Source organism: Cydia pomonella, chromosome 6 (genome assembly GCF_033807575.1).
Source record: "Cydia pomonella isolate Wapato2018A chromosome 6, ilCydPomo1, whole genome shotgun sequence".
Classification (NCBI taxonomy): domain Eukaryota; kingdom Metazoa; phylum Arthropoda; class Insecta; order Lepidoptera; family Tortricidae; genus Cydia; species Cydia pomonella.
Window position 1 is genome coordinate 1502559 of NC_084708.1, and position 12434 is coordinate 1514992.

The 12434-nt window shown below is 37.1% G+C and overlaps 1 protein-coding gene and 1 pseudogene across 3 annotated transcripts in view; both read left to right on the plus strand.

Moving 5' to 3' along the window:
• LOC133518614 (restin homolog) overlaps positions 1-12434 on the plus strand; it is an 81829-nt gene that overhangs the window by 41905 nt on the left and 27490 nt on the right. The window lies entirely within an intron of this gene.
• Positions 3509-5313, plus strand: LOC133518646 (uncharacterized; annotated as a pseudogene).

Here is a 12434-nt window from a genome sequence, read left to right on the forward strand (position 1 = left end):
TTGGCTGTTGTATTTATAAATGTTGTTATGTATTTTTCATGTCACTATATGATGTTACTATAAATGTTTTATTGACTTGTAAAAGAGCCCTTGAGGCCTACTTGCAGAATAAATTTTTGAATATTGAATTTGAATTTTTGAAATTTTTTTTGTATATCGCCCGAATATGTAAATGCGATAGACAGGCAGTAACGAATTTTCGATTTCCGTTGTTCGCGGTAGGCCATCAGCCCCAACGGTTTCACTTGTAGCCTTAACGAGAGCTGTAATCATTTCGGCTTCCCCCACATCCCGCTTTGCACGCGGCGAATACAATTAAATTAATAATAATAAAATAATAAATAATTTATTTATTCAGACACTCAGTGATCTACATTTGTTAGTTTGTGTATCTTATAAGCTAGTATTAATGTACAAAAAAAAAAACCTATTACAAAAATTTAATTAAAATATTAAACAACGCCAGAATGGGGGTTTATTAATGCGGATATCCAATGCCTTTGCAAAAGACTGTCTGGTCTATCCGCTAACATACTTAGTAAGCTGTTGAGACTACCTTGGATTCTGCTTCTTATGGACATGGTTCTTTTGCGCATTATGGCGTGGAAGTCCTCTACATGGGCGTCGGCAAACATGCCAGATGCGCTGCAGAATCTAGGAAGTCCCATCAGGATCCTAAACATGTTAGTATTATTAGAGGACTCGTAGGGCGCTGAGTGCTCTCTGAGTATAACTAACCCACAGGCCGCTGGTGTAAAACGATTGACAGAAGGAATTAAACAAAGTTTTCTTAATGCAATACAATGATACAATTTAATTAAACAACATCTCCCAAGTCAGTGACGAATCTTAGTCAGTCGTCGGACTTCGGACCGTCAACATCTCCTGAGTATGCCTCGTAGAGAGACGAAACACGTGTCCAGTTTTGTACTTTCGGTGGTAGACTGTTATATTTATTTTTGCGGTGGGAACATTAATTGCATGTAATAATACGCAAGTCAGTATTAACGGGTTAGCACTGGTTGACAGGCACGTTAACGGATTATCAAAGTAATATTTTTTGTTTTAATGAATATGGATTTCCGCAAAGTAACGCCTGATTTTATTCATTATCTGTCCCGATTTCTCGATAATATGCCATCTTAGAAGAAAATGCATCTTTGACTAACTGGGCGAGCAGTACGTGCTATAAATAATAAATAAATCATATTTGATAAAAATAATTGAGTTATTCCCAATGTTTACTTACTATCGTTACTACTTTATTTTTTATTATTATGAGCCCATATTGTCCCACTACTGGGCAAAGGCCACGCTCTTATTCTTCCACGTGTCACTATCCTCGGAAGTCTCCCACCAGTCTCTGTCAAAGACGTCAAGCTCGTCCCGCCATCTCCGACGAGGTCTACCGTGACGCCTTACAATTTGTGGGACCCAGGTGGCTGTTTTGGCCCACAGGTCATCCGGCATACGGGAGACGTGCCCTGCCCAGTCCCATTTGAGCATAGCGGCAGTTTCAGCTACATCAGTTATTCCAGTTTTGGAGCGTAGTATTGTATTTTTAATGCGATCGGTTAACTTCCCGCTCAGAATACTACGCTCCATAGCTCGCTGATAAACTTTGAGTATGGTTTTGTGAACTTTTTTCAAAGACCAAGCCTGTGCTCCGTATGTGAGGACAGGGAGAATTATATAATGAAAAAATATATACAATTTTGATAGTCGGACGCTGACTGATAGACTGTGCTGTAAGTATTAGGGCCTTATCACGAAACTACTCTCAAGCGATTTGTGTATCGTACGCGTATCCTACGCGTTGCTTGTGAGTCGCCGCCATACATATCCACTTCGTTTCGCTCACGACGAGACGCGTCGACGACGTGTTTGATATCAGTCACACAATACTGTCTTGCTTCGCACGCTACTCGAGTCGTGTACGCGTTGCATTACAAAATGGCGACGAAACAAACTTTATAATAATTTTGTTCAAGAGGTGAAAAATTATCCATGTTTATAAATTATAAGCTGCCAGAATATGTGAGAAAGGATGTAACAGAAAAGGCGTGGTATTGAAAAAAAAAAAACAATTTTACATGTCACTAATAATATATTTTTGGGATATTATTAATTACACATCAAAAAATCTGACAATGCATACCAGAATGCTGTTTTGCTGGTAAGTTACCTTCTTTTTTGATAAGCATTTAGATTTTTAGGTTAAGTTAGGTTATAAAAAATTGTCTCATTTGCTTAGCACTGTGTGCGGAAACGAGTAACATACCAGTAGGCGATCATGGTTTGCATCTCGGTCGCGTATCATTTGAATAGTCTCGTGAGAGAAGGTCCTTACTTTGTTGGCACTATCTTTACGGTGGTCATCCAACAACCTAGTGTGCTGTTTTTACGCAATATGACAAATTTAGAAACGTAATCTCCGCCAACTATTTTTTTTACTTGCCCCGCTGGATATTGCATAGCATTAATATCAATATCTTTTACCAAATAATTCCCTTTCCTTATTTTGCATCCAAGAGGTGAAATACCGAAAAATTGAAACCATATTTTCATAAAAGGGCTTGTACACGTTAAATGCTTCATTGTTGTGTTCCACTCAGTTCTACCAGAGGCTGTTTTTCTTCCAAGATAAAGTGACACATCGACATCCACGATTGAAAAGTCCTTCTCCACTGTCAAATTCATTTTGAGACGATTATTATATATGCCTTTGTAGACTTCTAAGTCAATTAAATAGGGTACTTCTTTGGCATATGGAAATTCTGGATTTGTGCAGTTTTCAATACTGATGAGATTGGCTTGATATTTTTTACATGAACAATATAAAATAACGGAATATATTAAAACAATCAAATATTTCATGGTCTCGTATTTTGTTAGCAACAAACACGAACGGATTGTATTAAAAATAGTGTCATAATGACATGCGACATTATATCAACATTTATTACTCGTTTGTTCTATAATTTTAGTCATTATGGTCATTGACTTCAAATTTGTATATTGCCGAAACATGACATAAACGATGTGACAATCAGGCCAATTTGAACGTACAATAACATTAGAATGATATTTGAATCATGTGCATCTCGGTCGCGCCAATACATGTGTATGATAAATGACATTATAAATACAACTCTGATGTCAGTGTACGTCCGACACGAGGCAAATACGAGTAAAAAAGCTAAAATGATCATACTTAAAAATATATTTGTTTTAATGTTATACCCAAGGCCAAAAGTATGGAAACAAGGTTGTTTTCTTTAATATCTCATGTTTCTGTCTTTCTTTTACAATTGTAACCTAAAATTTACATTAAGTAACCACAAAAGGTTAAAAATACTCGCTAAATATCCTAAAATATTGTCTAAAACATAAAAAATGGGCTGCAAACTTAATTATAATATACATTTCGATACGCAGCAGTCAACTTTAAAAAAAATTACCAATCATGTGCCGCCGCGCTCCCACAAAAAAACTAAAAGGGGCGCGGGGTCTTTGTCATATGTACTACATTTTTGTCTACTGAGATACTTACCAATTTTGATTAATTATTTAGGTTTTATAGTAACCTGTTAACTGACCTTTTTCACCTCATACCAACCAGCCGACGGATGCCCGATTCTTGGAGGTGAAGCATCATCTGTCTAATTTTCAAAGGCAAAGGTAGTGTACAAGACTGCGGAAGCTACGGAGGTCGAGTCGAGGCTGCGGCAAGAGTGCACTGTCTCGGACTGTCAATACAGATTTCGACCTGGAAGTAGCACTATTGATCCGATATTTGCCCTCAGAACTCTGACCGAAGCTTACAGGGATAAAAGAAAGCCCCTTTACATAGCATTTCTCGATCTGCAAAAGGCTTTCGATTGTATCCCACGTCTGATGATCTGGTGGGCACTGAAGGTGAAGAACGTGCCACAAGTCTACATTGACATTATCCGAGACATGTACCGCGATTCGGTTTCTGTAGTCAGGACCTCCGTTGTCGTCACAAAACCCTTCCCGATCACTGTGGGTGTTCACCAAGGCTCTGCTCTAAGCCCCTTTCTGTTTAGTGTGGTGCTTGACGTCGTCACGTCGTCGTCGTCGTCGATACAAAACCCACCGCCGTGGTTGTTCATGTATGCAGACGACATCGCACTGACAGACGAGGACCAACAGGTATTAGAGCGAAAGGTGAACCAGTGGAAGGGATCGCTAGAAAATGGAGGTCTGAACCTGAATGTCGCGAAGACCGATTACATGGCCTGCGGAAGTACGGATTCCACTCCCATCAATATAGGAAACGAACCTGCCGTGAAAACGGGCAAGTTTAAGTTCCTGGGATCAGTACTGCATGAGTCCGGGACCATTGATCACGACATCCGCGCCCGAATCAGAGCGGCTTGGTCTAAATGGCGGGAGGTCACAGGAGTCATCTGCGATCCGATCAGTCCTACTTTATGGCGCTGAGACGTGGCCGGTTCTTGGAAGGCAGGTTCAGGAGCTTCGCGTTACAGAGATGAAGATGCTGCGGTGGATGTGCGGCGTAACGCGCGCTAACCTTTGGCGGGAACCAAAGCATTCAGTCATTTAAGTAATTATGTTACAAAACAAATATCATATTTAATTATGATATTAGGACATACCAACTTTCGATGATGTTCAATCCCGTAACTATTTCTTTATTGGCACTACACTTGTGATTGTCACCCAACAACCTAATGTGCTGTTTTTACGCAATATGAAAAATTTACAAATGTAATCTCCAGCATATATCTTTTTTACTTGCGCTCCTGGATATTTCATGGCATTAACATCAATGTCCTTTACGAAATAATTCCCTTTCCTTATTTTGCATCCAAGAGGTGAAATACCAAAAAATTGAAAACATATTTTCATAAAAGGGCTTGTACACGTCAAATGTCTCAATATTGCGTTCCACTCGGTTTTACCAACAGCTTTTTTTCTTCCAATATAAAGTGTTGCTTCGAAATCCACAATTGAAAAGTCCTTTTCAACTGTCAAATTCATTTTGAGACGATTATTATATGTACCTTTGTAGACTTCTATGTCAATTAAATAGGGTACTTCTTTGGCATACGGAAATTCTGGATTTGTGCAGTTTTCGATACTGATGATGTTGGCTTGGTATTTTTTACATGAACAATATAAAATATTTGGATATAATATTAAGACCAATAAATATTTCATGGTCTTGTATTTTGATAGCAAAAAACGCAAACGGATTGTATTAAAAGTAATATTATAATACATTAGATTAGATACAATAGACATACGTCATTATATCAACATGTACGAAGAGAGCGATTTATTAGACATTAGTTCTATAATTTTAGTCATTATTGTCATTAACTTCAAAGATCAAATTACTATAATTGTTAAAATAGATAGACACAGAAAATGATTTCTATCGCAATACAAATAATATATAAATTATAGGTTATTTACTCATAGGGGTAATTAATATAAGATTTGCATATCTGAAGCAACATTTTAAAAATTCGATTCGATTATTCTGTTTTGACATATTTGATAAAGTACCTACCTACTTATTTATTTTATAATAGGACTTAATAAGTATATATTATGTCCTTTACCTCATATCTTTAATATAAATATATATGTATTTTTAATTGTTCTTAATTCAATATACAAAAATATTGTATTATTATTTTTCAAACTAGGGCGTCCGATAGGACGTCCTCCTGCTAGGCGACCCAGGTACGCTCTTTTTACGTTCCGATCTTCGTCCATTCTCTCAAGGTGGCCCAACCAACGGAGTCTGTGGGCTTTACTTTCTCCCATGATGTTAGGTTCAGCCACTAGGTCTTCAATCTCACGGTTCTTTAGGACTGTCCAACTTCCATCCGGTCTTCGTTTGGGGCCCAATATTTTACGGAGGATTTTCCTCTCGGCCCTAGGTATCGCTGGAGCGACATGGTGGAGGCGGATCTGCGCGAGCTTCGAGTCGACAATTGGCGAGAGGTCGCACAAGACCGAGAAAAGTGGCGCTGTCTTGTGTCGGAGGCCAAGTCTCATTTTGGGTCGCTGAGCCAAAGTAAGTATTTTTCAAACTAATGGTGACGATGATGTCGATATATCCAGCCTTATTTATTTATTTATATCTGTTTATACATATATTTATTTATAGCTTTTTAATATTTATTTATTTGTCAACAGGCGTGCAAACATGTACTTATTATATTCAATCGCGTATGTCTTGAAGCATTTTATGGAAACTCATTTGAAAGCGCCATCTCTGATTTCATCCCCAACCTAAGTATGTATGTGTGCGCAGAATGCGACATATGCATCCGTACGTGTACTTTCGTCCTTGATAATATTGGGTCTACTCGGTCGGTTTAGAAGTATTTTTTTTGTTTGGTCTCATGTAACAAAATTGGTTACAAGAAATCGAACAAAAAAATTACTTGTAAACCTCCCAAGTAGACCTAATACTATACATGTAGAGGTTTTAATAGAATGAAAAGAGAATTAAAAAAAAACATAATAGTAACGTAAGTATGTTTATTGCTTTTAATTTGGTATACAATAAGATAGTAATAGAGTAGGTGTAAGTACTTGCAGCTTCTAAGTCTTTGAAAATGTTCTTCTTTTTAGCCTTGTTTATCTTTATGCACGAAGCTGCATTAGCCCATGGACCTAGAATACTAAGGACGTAGTTTCGCTAAAACACAAATAGGATTCCATCATCCACCAATTTTCTAGTATTTACGCGTGACACACTCACATTGACAGTTATCTCTATGGCCTCGTCCACCAATCTGCCGTCAGTCGAATTGAGATGTCAGTGCATTAATTGCTCGAAGAAAAAAAATTACTACGCCGGCATCCGTGGTCAAATGTTGCAAAAATTATACCGATCAAAAGAAAAAAAGAGACAGGATAAATTTTTATACATAAGTTAACCAATTATCACATTATCTTTCGTAAAATACGATATTAATCCATGAAGTTGTACCTAAAGTGGCGGGCGGTCTTACTTTTTTTGCCATACTCCTTAACCTTAACCTTATCCTCGAGCTAGAAAAGTGTTCGTACCAAACTAGAGAAAATGTACTCAATCCGCCTAGGTATACATTCGTGACACGCCACACATTGGATCCTTCCGCCATTGCAGTGTCACAGCTGGTCGTCAGTAGCGCGGCCTCTGTCAAATTGTTCCTCTATGCATTAGCCTCGTTTTCTGTGACTTATAGGTATCTCAGTTTGACAGTACGCTTTCGTGTTCACACTGAATTGCAAGGTTCTCAACTTCCTCCTTTGACATTGTCAGCTAACTGGACTTGAATTCAAGATATTCCGAAGGTAGTGTCAAGTATCTTGCACATTAGGAGAATTTGGGGTAGAACGGGGTGGGGCTCTGTAGCTCCGTAAGCAGTTCGCTCCAGATTTTCTCCAAAATTGATAGGTACATGAGTAATTATATCGTGATTCGGGTCTTTCTTCTAGTTGATAAATTTCACGTACTTTTACTCAGCTAACAATTCAAAATTAATAGAGAAAATAATCTCTTAAATCTGTTTACGACATTTATTTATTTTTGATTGACAGCCGGAGGATTCCCGACAGCCGGAGGCTGGAGGGAATTAAAGACCCGAGTTTGCAATATTCTTACCCACGGAGTTACACATAATGTTTTTCATCACACTTGCGAAGAAAAAACTAAATTTTAAGCGAAATAATTCTTAAATATAGTGACATATCAATCATTCGTCCGCCATTTTGTAATTTCTTGGCAGGTGAGGCATCAAAGGCACAGACCTATTCGGTATTCAGCCATGATTGAAAATTATGAAAAAATATTTTAAACGGGTGTTTAATTAATCAAATGAAATCATTTTAAACATAAACAAACATATTAAATTATAAACGTCAGTATTTTAATAGTAAAACTCATTTATGCTACTTGGTTTGTATGAATAAATGACATAATAAAAAAAAGCTATAACTCCCTAGGGCTAAGCTAAGCTATAACCCTTCATGGGCGAATCCTACTCGCACATGGCCGCTTTTTTATTGTTGTTCTGCACTGCCCAATAGCTTATTTCTTGCCACCGATTCGCTATCTGAAGGTTGTCAGGAAGAGATCGCTTTATAGCGTTAAGTCCGCCTATTGTTACCTACTCATTTAAGTCTTGTCTTTGTTTGTAATATGAACTTTTCTCTAGTAGTGCACGATAAAGAATTTTATTATTATTATCTTTATTTCTCTTTCTTCTTAGGTTATGTTTTTTACAATATTTATGGATATAAAAGTAAAATATAAAAATACATCAAAAAATACTATACAAAACACATATAAACACATTGTAAAAAACTTAACCTAGTGTGCCGCCAGCAGCGGGGCAGGGCCCAAGCTGCCGGTGGTCAGGGCTGCAGAGAGAGGAACCGCCGCACTATCCGCGCCGTGTCCAAGATCAGAAATCATGTTCAATTTTGATAGGACAGACTATCGCTGATGTTCAATCCCGTAACTAGTTTTTTATTGCCAATACTTTTACAATGCTCACCCAACAACCTATGGTGCTATTATTGTGCAATATGACAAACTTGGTAACGTATTCTCCGCCATTTATTTTTCCCATTTGCGCCGCTGCATATTTCATGGCATTAATGTCAATATCATTAACCAAATAATTCCCTTTCCTTATTCTGCATCCAGTAGGCGAGATACCGAAAACTTGGAACAATATTCTGATGAAAGGGCTTGTACAAGTCAAATCTTTCATTGTTGCTATCGTCTCGATTTCACCCACAGCTGTTTTTCTTCCAACAATAAGTGTTACTGCGAGGTCCGACATTGAAAAGTCCTTCTCCACTGTCAAATTAAATTTGAGACGATTATTATAAATGCCTTTGTAGACTTCTAAATCGAGTAAATAGGGTACTTCTTTGGCATACGGGAATTCTGGATTTGTACAGTTTTCGATACTGATGAGGTTGGCTTTATATTTACAGGAACAATATAAGATATTTGAATATATTAAGATTAGCAAATATTTCATGGTCTCGTATTTCGTTACAACAAACACGAATGGATTGTATTGAAAGTATTGTTGCAATGGCATATGCATCATTACACCAACATGTTGGTATGGAACAATTTATTAAACATTAGTTCTATAATTTTAGTAATTATTGTCATTAACTATTATTATGATACACGCATCGCAATATATGCAATATATAAATTATAGGTTATTACTTAGTCCTAATTACGGTGCCGTAGGTTCTGTAAATAGAGGTTTTGAAAAATCGTAAGCTTTTTACAAGGTTTTATTTCACCTGTCCCGTTGTCCGTCGATCTGTAATCTAATCTTGCAAGTTAAATTTGACCCACTTCCCGGTTCCCGACGAAACTGCAGCATACATATTTAAGTCGGATGACAATATTATGGTACCATCGAGCTGGTCTGTTGATGAAGGAGGTGGCCATAGAAACTCCACAACCTTTTAGTGTTTGGAGTTGTTAGAACTGTCTCGATGAATTTCATACGGTCCGGATTGCAAACCCTAACCTAATCCCACGGGTTTTTAACGGGGCAATGGGGTCTATGATTTCTTGCTGCATTTTAGTTTATTCTAAGCATAGATGCTCCATCTCCTTTTACATGGTCGACTGGTAGCTCTCAAGGTCGTTTTGTAACCGTGTGTATACTTGCTTTCAATGTATTGATCTTCATGTCTGGTCTAATCGTAAGTCTTTAATGACTGTGGCCAAGACGTTATCGCATCCAAATGGTCACAATCCGGCTGCTTGCGTTTTCTCTGTGTGATATTTCCACTGTGATCTTGAGCGCAGGTCAGATCTGATTCCAAGGCATATTGTTTGGTACGGCTGTTCATTTTCATTAATACTATTAATTACGCATGTTACTGAATTACTGAATGTTATTTCTTGCTGAAAGGTAGCGAATCCCACGACAACGCCTGGTTCCAAGATCTAGCCCGATAACGCGCAATGAGGCACAATCCTCCAGACCGCCTGTTGTTTACCTCTACATTTAATTTGTTTATTTTTCTTGTATCTTTTTCTATCCATCTATCTTTCCTCCAGAACAGTTTTGAATGATTAACGGTTAGTTTCACTGGACTTAAATCGACCGGGATATAAACCGTGATATTACCTTTTATATTGTTTTCGAGCTCCCGATATTTCGACGCAGTTACGTGCACCTTGTTCACGGGTAACTGGAGATAGCGGGTGGGTGTCAAAGTTGTGTGGACCGCGCTCGGTCTACCCTCATTCGTGCGCGTCGGCTGCGTTCGCTTTCAACGCCAAACGCGACCAATGGTAACGTTGAAAGCAAGTCCTAAGTCTAATCTTCCAAAAGTTACTGGCCCCCTACTTCAGTCACAAATGGCTCAACAATTAAAATCCATGACTGTACAGTAACGAGAGACATTGTCCCTCGCGCAAAGATGCTGGTTAAATCATCTGTCAGGATGTTAAAGGAATTAATAGGAAAATCATTCTGTTCGCATCACCTATTCGGAAAAGGGCTGTTTGTTCCCCGCTAGGAGGGGTTAAACTGGCATTTTTCTGATCTAAGACATTTTTTTTTTCATAGGTGATGTGAAGAGCAGTATTTGTCTTATGGTAGCAAAATTATTTCCTCCTTAGGTGTTAACTCTTGAATCTCTCACTACGCTGGGGATGTGGGGATCCAATTTCAATTATCGATTTACATTTAGAGGTTTGGGACATATGTTGATGCTTCCTTTCGCTTATGCATCTGAATGTCACAAAATAAATAAATAAAATAAATAAATATTACACACACATGACATTATTACACAAATTGACTAAGTCCCACAGTAAGCTCAATAAGGCTTGTGTTGAGGGTACTCAGACAACGATATATATAATATATAAATATTTATAAATACTTAAATACATAGAAAACACCCATGACTCAGGAACAAATATCCATGCTCATCACACGAATAAATGCCCTTACCAGGATTTGAACCCGGGACCATCAGCTTCGTAGGCAGGGTCACTACCCACTAGGCCAAACCGGTCGTCAAAATATACTTTAAAAACTTAAATTAAATGAGGTCGATCCTCATGGGTGTATCAATCAATCAATCAATATCTTTATTGCTTACTGTTACATAGGAACATAGCTTAGGTACATAAATTGCTATACATATGGATCTATAATATTTATACTTATACTCGTATGGATGTGCAAGGTATAGCGAAAGCAAGCTACCTTCCGTACTAGTTTATACTGTATTACGGCAGATAATGTGAGTATGAAAACTTAATGTGAATAAAATTTAGTAGTGTAGAATTACAAATGCAATATTTTATTTCAAAAATACCATAAAAGATAATGCACCCAAAGCAATTAACCAAAACTTAATTCATTCGTGCAAAAAAGTGTCATACTATTTTAACTAAAATAAAATTAATACCACTCTGACATACTCTACCCAAAATGTTTTTCTTAAGAAAATATCCTCAAAATATGAAGATCACTACCGAAGTTAGCATGAACTAAAATAGAAACCTTAAAAAACCCCTTTTACGCATTTTGTATACCTCCATATGCTATAAAAAAAGAATATAATTGTACTACATAATAATTGTACTACCACCAAAGGCGGTTCTCTGATGGTAGTAGGGTACTATCTACGTCCGTTAACCAACCACCTATAGTCTGTTCTTTTATTTCGTAGACTAAAATGACAACCACAAATGTCAAACGCAGAAATAATGTGACCAGCTTAAAACAAATAGTGCTGATCTTTGATTTCGGTTTGTGAATAACCGATAAATAATAAATTAATTTTAGATCCAAAATAAACAATTAATGAAATCTACTTACTACATGATTGGAAGTAAACAATGAATAAAATCTACTCACTACTAATGCACTCAAACATTTCAAAATTACATTATGAGCTTCAAGGCGACTGTTAATTTTACAATAAAATAAATGCCTCAAAATGGTGTTACATGCCTATATAAGTAACTCCCAATAGTTTATTTTCGGTTAGTACCGGTTGTAGCACATCACTATTTATAAGACGTAAAAAACTAGCAACACATGAAATGTCATTTTAGTCTACGGGATAAAAAAATAGACTATAATGTGCCTACTATTTTTTTTATACAGGGTGATTCAGGAGTCGTGAGCAGGATCAAGCTTGAGCATTCAGTAAGTTATAAGCAACTGTTTCGTACCAGTATTTGTGAGATTAACGTTCTTTTATTTTTTACTGTTCAAAAAAAATGTTTTAATTTATTTACGCCATGTATGGTCACCCTCTTTGTTTTATCCATAACAAGTGACAAATTGAATGTCATCGGAGTCTGGTTACTTTTGAAAAATCGTATCTCTCTCAAGTGTGACATTTTGTTTTCTTCATAATCAAACTGC